Genomic DNA, 18,062 nt, shown 5'->3' on the forward strand with positions numbered 1-18,062 from the left:
CAGCGCGACTCCTGATACGTTGTTGAAAGCCTTGCTTTTATTGCAGTAACATCAGGGCAGACCAGTAGCTGAAAGGTTGTGGGGGGAGACCTAATCCAACATGTTGCATGCTTCTAGAAGTACAGCCCGTCTCCCAGTTCAAATGTAGCTGATTAAAAGATGACTGCTTCAAATGGGTGCTTGTAAAATACTGTATTCGTCATAAGTTGCACCTTCTTCAGATACAGCGCTGTTTTTCCAAGATATCAGATTGCTTGCAAAAGTGTCTGTGTTTTGAGTGAAAGTGTCTGTTTGATCAATGCAAGTTCCATGAATGCAATTGCTAAAATAAGAAAACTGCAATGCAAGAATCAGCTGTGACTCGGCAACACAGCCCCCCCCCCCCCCCCCCCTAACTTGCATGGTAATCAAAAATGAAATGAATAGTACCTGCTACTGCTGATGCCCGGTACATTTGCCAGGATACCAACCCACTGAGCACGTCTTCCCATCGTGAGTGTTAGTTTGGTCTTCACTAAGGTGTGTACCATGTTATGCATATGCTGAATGCTACACTGCCAGTATAAGGGGTTGTCATTTTACTTGTGTGTATGTGTGCGTTTTTTGTTTGTTTCCAGTAGCTGTAAGTCTTCATTGTTTTTGTGCGTTGCAGTAATTATTAGTTGACCAAAGAATCCATAAATGGAATTGGACAGGAGTGCTAAAGCTGGAAGTAATTTAAATGCATGATGTATGGTACTGACCACAGATGAATGGAAATGCGAGGACATGAAGGTGTCGAGTTCACACGTAAAAAGCAACCCCTATTATTAAAGACAGAAATACGGGTTTAACCAGAGACTTATTTTCACTGGAAACAAATAGGACGCCTACAGAAAGCACTGGAGCCGGTTAAGGGAAAAACCATGCTGACATTTTATAACTTGAGTCCACAGTATTATTTCCGTTGAGGTCTTGGCATTTGCTTAGATTTGGTGGGATTTGAGAGACGGTGATGGCATCTTCTGGTCAACACTTTTAAAGCACTGCGATTCTTGACACTGTGTCACTCTGTCCGTTACGTAGCTGCTTTAAATCAATTTGCAGTCACGGTCACACGCTGTTGCATTTCCCTGGAACACAACAGAACTGAAAAGCTTGTAAAACTTTAGGAGTGGTATTTTTCTCCCAGGGTGCACTGGGACTGTACTGGAGGATTGCTACTATCAGAAGATCTAAGCTACCATAAAAACTAAACCACATGTCTTTGTGTGGCTAACTGTCTATTAGCGTCTGTCATTGAGTTTGGGGGTTGTGGAGGGTGACAACTTGAGTGATGAAGCCAGCTTACCAACAAACACTTCACTTCAACATTTAAACATTTTAAAAACAAACCTTTTCAATGCGCTAGTTGCATCGTGCTCCAGAGAAATTAACCCGTATTTGATGCCACGTAACTGCAGGATGGTTTACCACTGTTCTGTTGCGATCAGTTCCTGGATTTCAGCTTTTCAGAACCCTGTATCTGCTATCTTTTAATAACACTGTAAATGTGTGACACACCAGTACGGATCCCACCCTTGGAGTAAATGGCATATTTCAGTAGCCTGGTTACTGCGTGGTGGTTGCTGTGTGATAGACTCAGGAAATCAATATGTTAATCACACGGCCGCTTGATGTTGATGAATGCTGCCTCGATTGAAAAGGAGGGGTTTGGAACGCTCTTATTTGAGAAGGCCTTCCTCCCCATTGTGAGGAATTCTCTTGGCAGTAACCTTTTTCAGAGACAAAATGAATATTGATATCCACCAGTATGGAAATATTGAAGGCTACCGTTGGTTTAATATCTTTTAACCAATGTGTGGCACCTTAAATCAGTAGTTTTTGTTGTTGTTTGTATTGGATGCTACTCACTGTACATGCTGTTTTTCTGGCTTTTAGTTCATGTTTGCTTCTCTCGTTGCAGTTGTTGGCAAGACGCTGTCATTATAACTTCCCATGTGCTGCGCTTGTGCAATACAGCTTTTTACAATGTTGGAGCAATAAAATCTGAATGCAATTAAATCAGTTCAAAACAACAAAGAAAAGTGTTGTAATATTTGGGGGTGTTCCTTCACACAGCTCATGAAGTTGATGCATTACTAAGGGACCACTCATCCCCTGCAAAAATAAATACTTCAAATAGCAGGCGAGTATTTTTCTTATAAACCCTGGTTGTGATTTTATGCCTTCAAACATCGAATGCTTTTGTTAGTCGCTGCAGACAATGCCAACAGAACCGTTGCCAGCACTCTGAAACAATCCCATTTCCATGGCTCTAAAGACAGCTGTCTAATTACAGCTGCATGTGTAATTGTGACACCCTAAGAACCTGAACAGAATATAGAATTGGAATTACTGTAAGCATTCCGTTATTCATTCCGCCAGTGCATTATTACATTGATACTGGAACCCACAGCACACAAGAAGACATGGGTTTGAAGTGTTGAAGGATTCCATGCATACCCTGCTACACGCATACACTCAATACATAAATACTGCTAGGAAATTACTCTCTCTTGCGGAAATTAGTTAACAAAAAGAAGCTTTTTTTTTTATCAGAAATGCAGTTGTGCTAATATTGTATTTTGTGTTTTATGTGCCGTCATTCATTCTTGTGTTTTGGATACACTTTCTAAATACAGGTACATGAACTAGATGTGGCCACACTGTGGCTCTCCATACATTAACAACATGTTTTAAACAAACCTAATTTTATATACAGATCTGCACTGCTGAAAGAGTTAAAGTAATGAATCGCACACATGCTGTATTGGCCAGACAGCCAGTCCACACATTTGCGATATTCACAGTATAAATGTGGTGGTGGTTTACCTTGCTACTTTCAATAAATCTAAATATACCAGAAGTTTTACCCAGGATTCGACTGTGAATACAGGAAAATACAACTTAAATAAAAAAAAAACACTTTTAGTACTCTGCGTGTGTGACTAACCACATCCTTTGTCATAGGAGAGGGGACAGTACAATGTGTGAGGGTATGACTGTAGACATGTTACATCAAGTTAAAAATAGAGAAGGGTAGTGAAACACAGGAAGGTCCAAATCGGAACAGTGATTGTGACAGTGTTGAAGATTGCTGTTGCTTCTGTGTACAGGGGAGTTGCTAGGGGAGTTTAAATAATAGGTTGCATAATCAGAAAGCAGTAATGTTTCTACTTTTTTAGTTAAAAATGGATTAACACAGCTTGGATCGGTTTCGCCTCTGCTGACGCTTGCAAACACTTCGTACATCCAGACCTATTCCTCCTAAAGTTCATGGACTGGATCACAACACAAGCACTGCTATGACAACATCTTTGTGAATTTCAAACTGTCAACCCCTCCCCCCTCCCCACGAAAAGAAAAATAAGTTTGAAATTTACAGTAATGGAGATTTCAATGAGCATGCTTAGAACATAGAAGTCATTTCACAAGTTAGCATGCCACAATCTTTAATATGCGAGTCAATACTCAAACCATCGAGGCAATAATATAAACTGCACCAGGGGTCATTATAAAGATGGTACTTGGCACATTTAAGTAAAGAATTCACAGGGTCAATATTCAAAACAAACAGTAAGCACCTTTTGTTTACTGATGACTGACGAAATGACCCATTGACCTCCTGTTGCGAAATAATTGACTTTTTCTGAGGTGATTTATTGGGTGAAAAAACTTGTCAACACACCTACTTTTTTATTTTATTTTTTTTTATTTTTACTGCACTTAATACTGAATAGGAAAAGGAAAAATAAGCAATGATGAAATCGTATTCGGTATCCCATCCTTTACCCTTCTCAGTCGTACATCCCAGGTATTCAGCAGTTCAGGATTCCAGTCGGCTAACCCTTTCCAGTACTTGTTGCTGTTTGCCTAAGGGCTTGTGTGTCAACCCTCTCGCACAGGATGTGTTCTGTGCTTATCAGTGAATTTGAGTGCTAGGTGGAACCTTTGACCTCCTCTTCTCTGGAAATTCTTTTTTTATTCTGCCATGTCAAAACCTGCCCATCAGCCCAAACAGATGAGAGATGAATCTGAGGTTAAACCATGACTGAACTCTTCAGATGAATTAAGAAATCCTGAAGATGGGAACTCCAGACAGGTTGACGTATTGATTTGATTGATTTTGTAAAGTGGGTGCAACAGTACTTGCCCCATGACAAGCTCTTCCCAATCTGAACTGCCTATACTGTGTATGGTTTGGTAACACTTTGCATTAAGTGTCTCCTAATTGCTGTGTGTTTCATGCATTTACTAAGTAACTACTAAGTAGACGCACAGTAATGAGAGGCACGCCATGTGAAATGTTACCTATGGCTTCATATTGGTACGTTTGCCGTTCAGTTAAAATACCTGTTAAGTTTGAGACACCAAGAAGTTTTCCTATTGTTTTCCATCATACTTGGTTCAAATGTCAGTGCATGCAAAGCACCCAGAGGCCGTTGCTACAGTCATGGAAACATATGTGGGCCATCGGCCCACTAATTTGACTTTTGGAAGCGAACTTGACCAAATTAGTGACATTTCATTTCGAGTCACTCAAAGGGAGCACCAGTCCCACACAAGGTGCAAGAACAGCTTCTTAAGGAAAGCAGACAAACCTTGTTGACATTTCTATTTGTCTGCTGTGTAGGGTCAAATTTTATTACAGTTTTTATATCGGTGTTATGAATGACGAGACGGATGACATGGAAGGGAGTTATAAAGAACCCCTCTGACTAACTGTAACTTTACTGTGAAAGCTTTGGATACATTAATATAGGTCAACATAACAGTAGCATCCTTAGTGAAATCGTTTTATATTATTATTATTATTATTATTATTATTATTATTATTATTATTATTATTATTATTATTAGTGTTGTTTCCGCAGAAGCACACATGTAAATAGGTGCTTTGGTAAAACCAATTCTGTCTCTTCCTTTTTAATTAACAGTTTGTTTACTGCAGCACTCCTGCAGTGTAAAATAATTATTTTATAGCTGAACAGGGAATTAAAATAGAACTGCTGTGAGGCTTTCCACAAACCTACAGGATAGCAAGACTTCATTGTTCACTCGCTGTTTCGCCCCTTGCATTCATTCATCCAGCTAGCTACAAACCTGGTGCTTTTTAATGAAGTTTAGAACTAGGACTGTCCACTCCACACAATATGTCCTCTAATTGTAGGCTGTCAGAAGTAATGTAAATAGCCAGGTAACTTACCTTTCCTTTCCTTAATTTTAAATTTATAACTTGCTCAATAATGCCTTATTAATATATTAAACGACCATATAAAATACTGTTGACTTCGTGGGGGTGGAAATGGGGACAACCTGCAGTTGAGAATTGTATCTTTGAAATGTGCATGGATTTTAATGAGTTAGAACCCCCTGCTTTTCAAATTGAGTGTCAGCGTTGATTTATCAAGTGAAACTTCTTCAGTCCTCCTGTCCCCCGGTGGAGAGCTTCAGGACTTGCATGTCCGAGTACACGCTGCTGCACCTCCTGTTGCAGAGAAACTCAGAGCAGTGGGTTGGAAACGGGCTCTTGCGTGTTCCATGTGAAGGGGATCACCCTCCATTTGTGAATTGCTATTCAAATGCTGTAAACCTACGCCAAATCAATACGATTCTTACCAGTTCGCCATCAAGTGTGATAAATAACCTGATTTTAATAGGCAATTCAAACGGTGCAGTTTTGTCAGTATGCAATGAGTATTTGTAAAGATTTATTTATACTTTATTTTATTATACAAGTTTGGTTTTACAACCCCAATAATTCTCAGCTTTTTTTTTTGTATAGTAAATTTATTGCGTCAACAAGAAAAAGCTCCAGTCGCTCTTTAAACAGTCTGAAAAGGGAGGCATAACGACAAACCTTATTTTATTAATCCGAATAAATTTCTGTAAAAAATAAAGAAGGCCTATTTTAATGCTGTGAATAAGGTCTTTAGTATGCTGCTTTTCTTAGGGGTTAAAAGTGCCGTTGAAACTGTTTTTAAAAGATTGTATAAACTATGAACCCTGTTCATAACATTTTAAGGAATGTTTTTAAGTGTTTTAATTTTGTTTAAGAGATCATAAATCATGTTTGCAGCTCATGAAACCTTTTATCAGGGTTTGGAGTGCATTTCCAAGGTTTACTCTGAGAATGATTTTAAACTTTCTTAAACAGTCCTTGAAAATACCTTAAAATGATTTCCGTGATTTTAAATGTTTAAACAGATAGTTCCATATAGATGAGAAAACATACATGTTTTCATAAATAAATAAATGAAACTTTGGGGGAAAGTTACTTGTTGCTCATGCTTAAATATTATTTTTTTCAGGCAAAAGGTTATTGCAATATTATTAACGGCATCTTCATAGGAGATTTTCATTCCTACATGGTGTATTATTCTACAGGGCAAAGGGATCACTTACCTCTCCTGAAGTGAGCTTCAGGGCAGAGGAGATGCGAGGTATAATCATTCACATTGACAAAGGAGGGAGTTGAAAATTATCAATGACCCCTAAAAGTAGATGGCTGTCAAAGCATGGGGTATTGAATGAAAGCGTTATGTGAGGACAGCGGCGCTCACAATCCGCTCCGTGTGTAAGGGGGCTTTGTGGTCAGCAGCTTCGTCCAGATGGTTCACATACTTTCTGCCATCACTGTGGGTCAGGAACGCATTCCCTTAGGAGGGGTTACAGCCTGGAAATGAGCCTAACGTAAACATCCTCTCTTCTGTGCCTCTGGAATAATCAAATCGAGATGCAGCAATGCAAATAAACAAATACATTATATATATATATATATATATATATATATATATATATATATATATAATTATATAAATTCCTCATACACACGTTTGCAGTACATACAGAAATTTAATTAGTTTGGTCATCCACATTTCTCTAATAAATAACACCAAATTTCATTGATTTGTTTCATTTTCATTAAAAGAGTCCTTTTAGAAAAACATTGGCACATTTATAAGTCACTAATGGTCTCTCAAATATCAAGAAATTTTTTTTTTATGAGATCTTTTAAACAACTGTTTTACTGGCATTGAGAAACTCGCTGACATCCTACATAGTGTATTGTATAGGCCATTTGTGAATTGGCTTATACAATACTTGCTAAAAATACCAACAGGGACAGTATTATAACTCCTATTTGAACGGGGTTGTGCTGACAGGTTTTAATCTCTGCTTTATCTCCGACCTCTTCCAAACAGCAAACCCAGGACTTGGCTGCCTAACAGTTTAACACAGTGTTCTTCCACTCGCTAACCTTAGCATTGTTGGAACTTTTTTTTTTAGCACTGGGTAAACAAACTTTTCCAGAATGTTTTTGAATGAATAGGCTTGTTTCGTTCTGTACAGAATGTTTTTGAGGTTAGTGATGGCAGCCAAGCAAAACTTTTTAAATAAGAGACAGACCAAAATGGATATAGAAATAAAAAAAATAAAAAAACTTAAAAAAAAAAAAAACTTCCTTCACGGTTTAAATTTTAAATAGGTTTGCACCACAATTCCATAAGAAATGGCAGAAACTGAAAGCTCTTTTTTGTACAAATTGATCAATGGTCAATACAGTGTTTGGCTCCTACATACAAAGTCTGTTTCTATCCAGCTCTGCATTAATATTTGAGTTGGCATTTTTCTCTCACTGTAGTTAAGATTGAATTGTTGGTCCTGGAGTTCATTGGATTAACACGTCCGAGTCTTTCAGCCCTTCTTGTAAATCCTTTCATTTCTTGGACAGACATGCATTTTTCTCCGTTTTGTATTCTGCATTAAAACCTTAATTATGCGGATTGGATTTTTATCTGCATTTTAAGGCTTCCATAAAATGCTGGAGTTCCAAGGACACAATGGTAATGAAGGTGGAATGCAAATGCAGAATAATAGGGCAGTCTTAATGCCTTGTTTTTAATGCCATCGTTAAGGTGGAGGATCTGTTTTGTATTCTCGTATTGTTTGGAATTCCTCACAGTGTGGAAGTGCCTTGGCACATGGAACACAGCAGTCGTTACCATTAGTAACACCATACACAATGAAACAAATTGTACAGATCTATATGGTCACTGATGAAGTTACTGTTGTGGGACTAAATTTGCATACATATTTTTTATTTGTGTAACATACTTTCTATATAATGCAACCAGCGTGGGTCGTGGTTTCATATGTTTATAATGCAGCTGTATGTATTTTATGGAGCCAGCAACTTAAACAATGCTGTGTTATTTTACTGAGGGGCTCAAATTACAACATATATATATTTTTTTAAGCACACTGTAGTTTTATAAAATGTCCGAAATGCACATTTGTGACCTACTATTGTAGGGTTACTCCCCGGCAAGCTAAAAAAAACCCTCAAATTTGTACCCCTTCTGCTAAGTCTCTCAGATCTGTCTGCAAATATCCGTGCCTCAATCGCTCTCCCTGCCATAAGGTTCCCTAACAGCTCAGTATCGCTATTCCATTAATCAAAGACACTTCCAGTGTCCCATTACAGAAACACAACTACTTGGCCTGTCTCTAGCAGACAGCTTACCAATTCATCTTCTGAAGAAAAAAAGGCACCACTACTTACCTGTTCGTCTGAGCTGCTTAGACCAGAGAGAGGCCCTTTTTAAATGGTTTTCTGTAGGTCAGAAAGCGAAATTGTCCTTCTTTGGGAACAACAATGTGTGCATGTATTCGTAAACATCTCTTAAATGTATTCAGTCAATTGCAGGTTTTAAAGATAGATAATGAGCAGATAAGCTATTTTCCTGTTATAGCTACAGGCTCTTTTTTTAGTGTCATGTGCCTTGAATTAAGTTTGATCCCCGGAATTCAATTAAACTCTTTATTAGCTGATGCAGCATGCAATGCAAATGTAGAAACATATTTTCTTTAATTCCCGTCACATTTAAAAAAAGTTTACTTCAGATAAATGACCTACTTTAAACATTAAATGACCACGAATGACACTGTTGCAGATAAGTGCTTTAACAGGAAAAAAAGAGAAATGTACACAGGTATGTGTTAAAATAAGGGTCATAAAAACATTACTCTGTTTTATAAATGTGAAGGCTGTTAGTTCCAAATAAGGATTATTTTTATTTTTTTTCAGCCATGCCGGTTTTTCAAGTGGAGTATACTAAAGTTTCTAGACAAGACCTTGAGTGAAAATGCTGGTACTGTATGTAGGACTAGGTTGAATGTGCAAATGCTTGGACATTTAATGTGTGAAGTATTCGTTTTATATTAATGGTAAGGGACCATTTTAAAAGAGAATACAGGTTATCGCCATTGTGTCAGATTGGCATGGTATGAAGGATTTGTACTTTAAAGACCTATGTGAAGTTATAGATGATATAGTGGGATGAAGCCTTTAATGGGGAGTTAACACTATTGCCACAGTGTTTATCCTTTCTTCTGTTATGTGAATATGCTATTTGGGAAGTAAATTAGGAAATTAACCTTTTTAATTTGGGGGGGGGGGCAAACGATGAATACCCACAGAAACCTTATCGAGTGCGCCCCATGGCAACCCAAGACATATTGAAGTCTCAATGTGTGAGACGCACACGCTTGTCCGTATGCTGTTAATTAATCTTTTGTGGTATGGCATCTGCTACGAGACGTGACAGTATTTGGGGGCGCAGGTCCAAATTGAATCGGCCCCAGCGACAGTCTTCACAGACCCCAGGTGTGTTCCTGAGGCTGGCTTATGGAATCCCATTGCATATCTGATTGATTCTGGCTAGGAACAGATCCTCACAATGGCAGAGTGTGATTTAAAAAAAAAACAAAAACCTTTCAGCTATTCATTTTTTTATGTTTTATTTTTTTACAGAATGAATGGGGAAACAAGATAGAAAGAATATACAGTATATATATATATATATATATATATATATATATATATATATATATATATATATATATATATATATATATATATAGAATGCTCTGTAATGAAATGACATTTCCAGCTAGCTTTGTGTCGTTTTTGATTTTTTTTTTTTTTTTGAAAAATATAATGTTATTGTCCTCTCCTTTCTCATTGTGGAAGGGAAAACCAATATAAACGCCACAATACATGAAGCACAGTAGTAAGATATACAGCTGTTGTGATAATAAGGCATGCACAGTATAACCAATTCCTCAGTCGTTATGATAATTGTCATGATATAACCTGAACAAAGGTTCTCGTTTTGAAAGATTGTGTATTTAAAGGTTACAGTCCAATATCAAATTGCCAAGGTCAAGCTAGTGGGGTTTGTAATAGCAAACCCTAGAGATTTAATGATCTAATCAGTAATATCATTAATTGCATTAAAGGTTATTACAATAGACCCCCCATTAAATATTTTACAATAGACCCCCTTTATGTTGTCTCTCAAGTCGGCCTTATTTGTAAGCGGAAAAACGTTTCATAGCATTGAAAAAAAAAAACAGGAAAGAAAACGATTATTATATAGCAACTGGGCCTGACCGCTTTGCTTGTCAGCCAAACTATATTTTATTCTAGTACTATACGATGAAGATGATGATGCTGATAATAATAGCAATAAATAAAATAACAGCAACGCAGATTTGGAGAGAAGTGTGTGGAGAAAGTCCTCCACTTCTCTATTCTGCTTACCTGACAGCGTCCGTCATCACAGCCGACTGGCTGGTACAAATGGTTTTTTTTTTTACACCATGTCATTTTGGAGGTAAACATCGAGGGCATGACTGTGCAGATAAAGTGTGCAACGCAGGGCACAAAATCATCAGCAACAGCTGAGTACCTCTACGACTACTAGACCTGTCAGCAAACCTCGCGTCTCATTCTAGTTATTTTAGTCTGAAATCCTCTTGAGTTACATAGTGCTGTACTTGTCCTTTTAATATGTGGGTCACATTCTCTCTCCTCTCTCTCTCTCTCTCTCGCTCTCTCTCTCGTCTACCTCTGTTTTTCTCTAAGCTTATAAAAATTGAATTGTAGAAGTACAAAACAGTTGGAATCTATTCACATTTTTTTTTTTTTTTTTTAAATAATAATAATTTTAAAAAAGCAAACCGGGGTTGCAGATTGTGGATTCTAGACTAATCTGTCAGCTAGTAATAAGAATCATGTTTTGGCTTCAGCGTAGTTTAAATCCTCAACTCCTCATCTCATTTCGATCCCCAGTGGTTTAAACAGGATTTGATTACTGAAATACAATCTTCCATTGTTTAGTTAATTAAACTGATATTTAAAAGATTAATGGACTTTTCATTGCTTTCATATCCTAAACGCATGTTGTTGTTGTTGTTGTTGTTGTTGTTAATAAATAGTATTGTTACAAACTGACACCAGTATTTCTTTTATTTCCGTATACAGTAATCCTTTAGATTTTTAGATTCAAGGTTCAGTAGGTGTCTGTGTACTGTATAGTGAGGTGAGATTATACAAGACACTCAAGAATGCTTGCTTTCTTTCTTTCTTGTTTTATGCTCTAAAGTTAGACATCCTTGAAGTTTCTGCTGTTTGACTGAAGGTGATAGCCATGCATAATTTATAGGAAAGGAAGAGCTTGTCTGGATCTTTTTATAGTGCCACCACTCATAATGCTGGTAACATTTCATATCCAAGGGGAAACCAATATGAATTGGTGGTGGTGGTGGTGGAGGGGATGTAGCTGAAATGGACAAATCTACATTACCACATTAAATAACTCAAGCATTCCACCTAGAGTATTCTGAAAATAGCAGACCTTGGAGGGGGGAGGGGAATACCTTTTTTAGCATTGCAAGGGGCTTCCATCCAGAGCTGAAGGACTCCGTACTGTATACCTCATTCCAATAGCAGACCAAGTCCTGGTACGTTCATTTCTTGTTCAGGAAGTTTGGCTCAGGCCATACATCTAACACACTGGAGGTTTCAGGCTGATGGGTGCTGGTTCTGCTTGCTGATTCCCAATAAAAAGGGACTTGTGGAGTATAATAGAATGTGTGCAGCTTTGTGTGCATTATAGAGCCTTGATAAGGGTCACCAGACGTGACGGTCTCTGTGTGGGAAGAGCCAGCGATACTCTGACTGGGTACTTAAATAAATATTATTATTAGTGTTGTTTTATTATTGTTATTATTAATAGTAATTAACTCCCAACCTGGGTTTAAATCAATGTTTAGAAAATGTAATACAAAACCCCTTTCACACTGGGTAGCATCGCCAGCTTATCTGTACGCCTTGAGGCAAATCGAGGTGGTAATTCTTCAATCTAATAAATAACGGCTACATTGCAGAGTAAAGGGTGAAGCTTTTTTCTTCCCGCTGCTCATATATGCCCTGCACGAGCTTGCAGCATTGGTGAGAGTGTGGCTGGAATTCATATGAAACGCTTTGCTGCAGGGGGGAAGAGCAGAGTCATTGATATGTGGTGGATGACACTGATAAACAGCCAGCGCTGCGAGGAAATTCAGCAGCATTTTCTACATTTTAATTAAAAAAAAAAATGATCGGGAACAAAAGGATAGGCAAACATGAGGCTAGGACACAATGGACTGCAAGGGTTTGTGCAGCATTGTCGCGTGCTGGGTACACATTACTGCAGAAATGAGTTGCTGACAAACAGGTTACAAAAGGGATACATTGTTTTATAAAATGTTCTGATTTATGAGATCACGCTGTCCTTTAACCTGCCTGTGCAACCGTTGCATTTGTAACGGGAATGATAAGAGCTTTCATGAAAGCCAATTGACAGGCTGAATTAACGTGAATTCCATTTTGAGTTCCATTTCCTCTACTGCTATCCAGCCCACTTACTTTAATGGTCTTAAAACCTGGCTTTGGAAACATTTACCACCTTCTTTTTGTAGAAAAATTGATTTCAAAACCAGCATTCAGAGCTTTTTCATAAGAGGTTACATCTGAATGCTAAATTAAAAAAAAAAAAAATGACAGATGTTTCAAAGTATAACAATGTTGCGTATACATGTTATAGTTCAGAGTTCAAAACACAAGTATAGCAATATACAGCATAAGATTGAATGACAATACATTTGTACAGAGCTGTTTTATTTGTTCCGTATCTTCAGAACAGAATGTCTTTTCCTGTCACCATATTTAGTTTGAGTACAGATGCGGTTAAGTTGTTGTTTTTTTTATTTTTTATTTTGCATCGAAGCTGGTTTGCTTCTTGTTTTATGGCACAGTGATATCAAACCACATCAAAACCTTGGTTAGTACATGTGGGGGTGGGTGGGGTCAATGGCATTTCAAAAAAGGAAGCGCGCCCTAATAGGGAATAGATATGGAAAACACACAATTGAATTAAGTGTGCGTTTCACACAAACTGGCGTACATTTTGTTTGCTGAACCTTGGAATGCAGTGGTACTGTAAATCTAGTTCATAATCAGATGATGGAACATTAGCTTGAATCTCTTTATTATTCATCTAAACTGACAGATGTGCCACAGTTCCCCATCCTAACTCCGTCCAGTGTCGTTGGGCATGTACAAATTCCTTAATCTAGCTTTGTTCAGGGGCTCTTGAACTTTCTATGATATGTGTGTGTGTGTGTGTGTGGTACCTTCCACATAACTTCCAGCTGGTCCGTTTCCTAAACGTGTTTAGATTTGGCCAATGGTAAATTGTAATTTAAATGTGTACATGCTTTGATAGACTGTATCTTATACATTCTAAATACTGTACATTCAACATTTAGAAATGCTCTGTGTAAGGTAATATGAACCAAATGCATAATTCAAACAATCACAATTTAAAAAAAGATCTCCAAAACCTAAAATATGGCAACATTTACTGCAGCCCAGTAAATTTCATTTTTGATCGCACAATATATTTTAAATTGCAAACCTAAGAAGTACATACAATTATTAAATATTTGCCAATAGCATCTTAAAATAACAAAGCACTTTTGAAGTAAGATTTTTTTTTTAAATCAATGATTCCCAATTAATTTTTAAGTTTTAAAAATCCACAGATCAGCAGGGCCATGTGTTATGTATTATATCATTATTCCTTTTTTTTTTTTTTTTTTTTAATAATACTGCTTCTTTTGTTTCTCTGTCTTGTGCAGCAAATCCAGTGTCCGGGAGTTGAAACAATTGGGCTTTCAGTATAGTGGCCCTCGTCAAACTGCTTGCATGCTTCATTACTGGTTTTGCTGCTGCGGTGCCCTGCTGGGACCACGTACATAGCCCCTAATGACAGGGGAACTCCTCCAGTATGATGTATAGCAGAAGGGCCAGCCTGAAATTAAAAAGTTCACATTTTATACGGGCCTTGCTGTAACAGTTCAATAACGCAGGCCTGTAATCTACTCTCATTTCGAACAGAGGCCTGATTTACGAGGCAGTGTGCCACTCCAGCTCCGAAGTGAGGTGTTCAACATATGCTTTGTTGACATAAATTTAAAATTTATTGCCGTTGTCAAAACTGACTGTCGGACAAAGTCGCTTATTAACTGAGTAAATGGCTCGAGAGAGTTTTATGTCAGCTGCCTAAATGGCTGCAGTCAGTCTGCTTGACGCAAGTAGCCGCCTATCTGCTGTTTCGCGAGTTAAGGCAAAAGGAACTGCAGCAGTTCACACAAATGAAAGGCTTATTTGCAATTACTTCTGGGAAAGGTTGCGGCTACTTGGTCAGAAAATATTACCAATAATGACTGTGCGGCTCTATTGGTTTTCCCTCCCAAGTTGGCTGCTCTTTATCCACCAATCAGCAGAACAGTAAAGTATAAAGTCCAGCACAAAGGAAGGGCTAATATATAAAACGGTAGGAGCAGTTAATCCATTTGAACGACATGTTTCTAGTATATTACTCTTAGCCGGGGTAGAGTTCTTAAGTAAACATGCAGGAATACAGTATTTATTTTAAATAGCTCTCCTTTTGTAGAATGAATGTGAAATTCAAACAGCGTAATCTAAAGGCTGTGCTTGCATTCCATGCATTTTTTTTATTGGACTTTAGTTAAACACATCTCCAGCCCCCATGCAGCAACATCAGTTCTCTTTTAAGTTTGCACCAAAAACTAGATCTAAAATACGATCATTTATCGTTCTAATTATCCGCTTACTGTTCTAGGAATCGATTTCTTCTGTTAAACGTATACGAATGCTTAAAATATAATCAGTTTAATCTGCATTTTATGATGAGTTAAAGTAATAAATGGCACAAACGTGGGTAATAAATGGCTTTAAGTAACACCTTATTAAAAATGTCTGTATTTCTTCTGTCACTGGAGTACTAATAGTATATACAGTATTTAATTTATTAATGACATGTTCTAACTCACTTTCTTAATCACTTTTTGGACGTCCCTTCTTGTCCTGGGGGTGTTTGTGCCTCGATAGTATTCTGTCCCCAGCTCTCTAGTACTTGCTCTCCCTTTTGAAGTGGCTGTATTTTGTGAGCGTTTACGGGCCTAGTTAATCACTTGCAGCTTTACTCTATTCCTCTATTCCTGCCCTGCTTTTGTGTGTTTGTTCTCTGCTAATCCCCTTCTCATTTGGTGCAGGGCCGGTTCTGGTGAGACACCGGGCTGTTTTCTTTCTTTTGTCTGAAATGAAGGAGCCCGTGTCTCGGTCAACACTGTTGGTATTTCGTTTGTCCCAGGTTAACATCTCCCACCTTTTGGTTGTCCTTTATCAGAGTGAGCAAATCCTTGGCCATTGTTTACTAAAGTTTCGCTTCAATACAACATATATACTTATTTTTGTGAGTGAAAAGAGCTTTCCTTCCTGTTAAAAAGGAAACCACTCAACTTCTGTTGACATTGCAAAAAAAGAAATTCTGTATTCTCTGGTCTAAAGATTTGGTTTTAGTATGGGGCCCTGACGGAAATATTGCAAATCACTTTGAGCCATCCCAGGGTTTGTTGTGAGTTTAATGAGACACACACGAACTTCATTTGGCAATTTTAAATAGGGCCCAATCAAACTCACACTAAAATATGGACTGGCTCAGTCTGCTACAGAATTCTGCTCAAAGTACAATACATCCTATGTTTTTGCAAAACCTTTGTCAGTTACTAATACATAAAGAATTCAGACTTTAAATAGTTGTGTAAACAAAGTCTATATAAATATTTAGTGACATGTAATTATTTGGCATAAACAGAAAACAACAAAGGACTAATTACATATGTGGGAACAATTACAGAATGGTGTTATCATGCTAATAAAAAGAAAATTGCCCTACCACTATAAATGCATGTATTATTTAGTTTGAAGTTGAATTGCCTCACAAGTTCTAGGCTAAAGAAAAATACATTTTCATATTGCGATATTAATACTTATTCTTTTTTCTGATCAGCTGATTTTAATCTGTACTATCCCGTGTTTTAGTGTAGTTTATGCATTGATTCTATAATTATCCTGATTCACTTTTATTGCAGATTTTTTTTGTTTGTTTTTTAATCCACTCTCATCTGAGATCCCTGAAAGACCTTGGAAGCTCTAATAGAAATAACCTTTTTAACAAACATGTCAATACACTGTTGTAAATGCAGGTGACAGTGTTACGTGACACAGCTGCAGTTTGCTGTATTTCAATAGAGGTTGTAGTTTTCTAATTAGAGATGTAATTTAATAGGGTGGCAGCTGAAAAACAGGCCTGATTATGTATGTTTTCAGACGGCCGGGGGTGGGGGGGGGGCGTGTCATTAATGAGGCAAATATTTCACTTTCGTTCTTATTAATGAGAGACCCTTTGATGGAAATGTTGAACTAACTGGAACCGCAGTTGACCCAACCGTCTGTTGTACCCAAGCGAGCATGTGTACATGAATGTGAATGAGCGGTTAATGGAGAAACTGTTTAGGTAATTATGTTGTAATTGGGTTTTAAGGGATGCAGATTATTTAATGAAATGAAATGTGCTGTTTTTGTTGCTATGTGTGTACTGTTGGGGAAAAAATGTTATAGTTGCATGTTGTTTCCCAGCGTGTTTATGTAGTAGCTTGCTATACAAAATCGTGGTTTCCTTTGGCTTTTGACTTGCTGTTTTTGTTGTGCTGTTTTGCTTTTTACTATGGTAAAATTATTCTGTTATTTATTATTATTTATTTATTTCTTAACAGACGCCCTTATCCAGGGCGACTTACAATTGTTACAAGATATCACATTATACATTATTTCACATTATACAGATATCACATTATTTTTACATACAATTACCCATTTATACAGTTGGGTTTTTACTGGAGCAATCTAGGTAAAGTACCTTGCTCAAGGGTACAACAGCAGTGTCCTCCACTGGGGATTGAACCCACAACCCTCCGGTCAAGAGTCCAGAGCCCTAACCACTACTCCACACTGCTATTAGTTTAGAGAAGTAGCTGTACGAGTTTCTTAAATATTCTTTAAGTTTAACACTTTTTTTGTGTGTCAGATTGCTAATTTTAAACTGCGAAAAAGGTTCAAAGGGAGCTGTTCAACTGTTTCTGATCAGTAGATTTATATCCTGGCAATTTGTGCAAAACACATTTATGACAGCTTAGTTGAAACATGTTCGGTCAGTCAAACTGTAACCTTCTAAATGATGACTAGGGGGGTCGTATGTATAATGCGCCAAAGGGTTCTGTTTTTGAGTACTGAAGGTTACTGTAGAACAAAAGTAGGATGCAGATATCTGGATTCCACAATCCCCTTGAGGCACCAACCTTTGAGCCAGTGTAAACATGACCAGAATGAGTTAGAAAATCTTCTGGTGCTGCTCTTTTGAAATTATTCTGGTGTATTTCTCTGCTGTTTAGAATTACCTGGTTTACCTCAGTTTTTTTAAAAGCCAGAAGAGAATGTTCCTGACAGTTAAATGTTCTTTTGCTTGCTTCTACTGGTTTTGTAAAATGTCTTATTGTTTAGCTCCAGAATGGCTTGTAGAATTTTCTTGCTGCGGAATTTTTAGAATGGATTGAATAAGAACACCCAAGGATTGTAATCCCAAAGAAGGGCTTTGCTGTAAGATCACTGTAATGCTGAGATCTTGTATCGTGGTGTTTTACGACGGGATATTCCTGTACACAAGACCATGAAATATGAAAAGCAATTTCTGCGCTTGCTGCAAATGCTGTAGAACTTCTGCCAG

General features: G+C 37.6%; 1 protein-coding gene across 2 annotated transcripts in view; it reads left to right on the plus strand.

Annotated features, from left to right (window-relative positions):
- The window catches only part of LOC117397193 (zinc finger and BTB domain-containing protein 16-A), a 91,130-nt gene that overhangs the window by 23,981 nt on the left and 49,087 nt on the right, over positions 1-18,062 (plus strand). The window lies entirely within an intron of this gene.

The sequence above is a fragment of the Acipenser ruthenus genome, chromosome 39 (genome assembly GCF_902713425.1).
Source record: "Acipenser ruthenus chromosome 39, fAciRut3.2 maternal haplotype, whole genome shotgun sequence".
NCBI classification, from domain to species: domain Eukaryota; kingdom Metazoa; phylum Chordata; class Actinopteri; order Acipenseriformes; family Acipenseridae; genus Acipenser; species Acipenser ruthenus.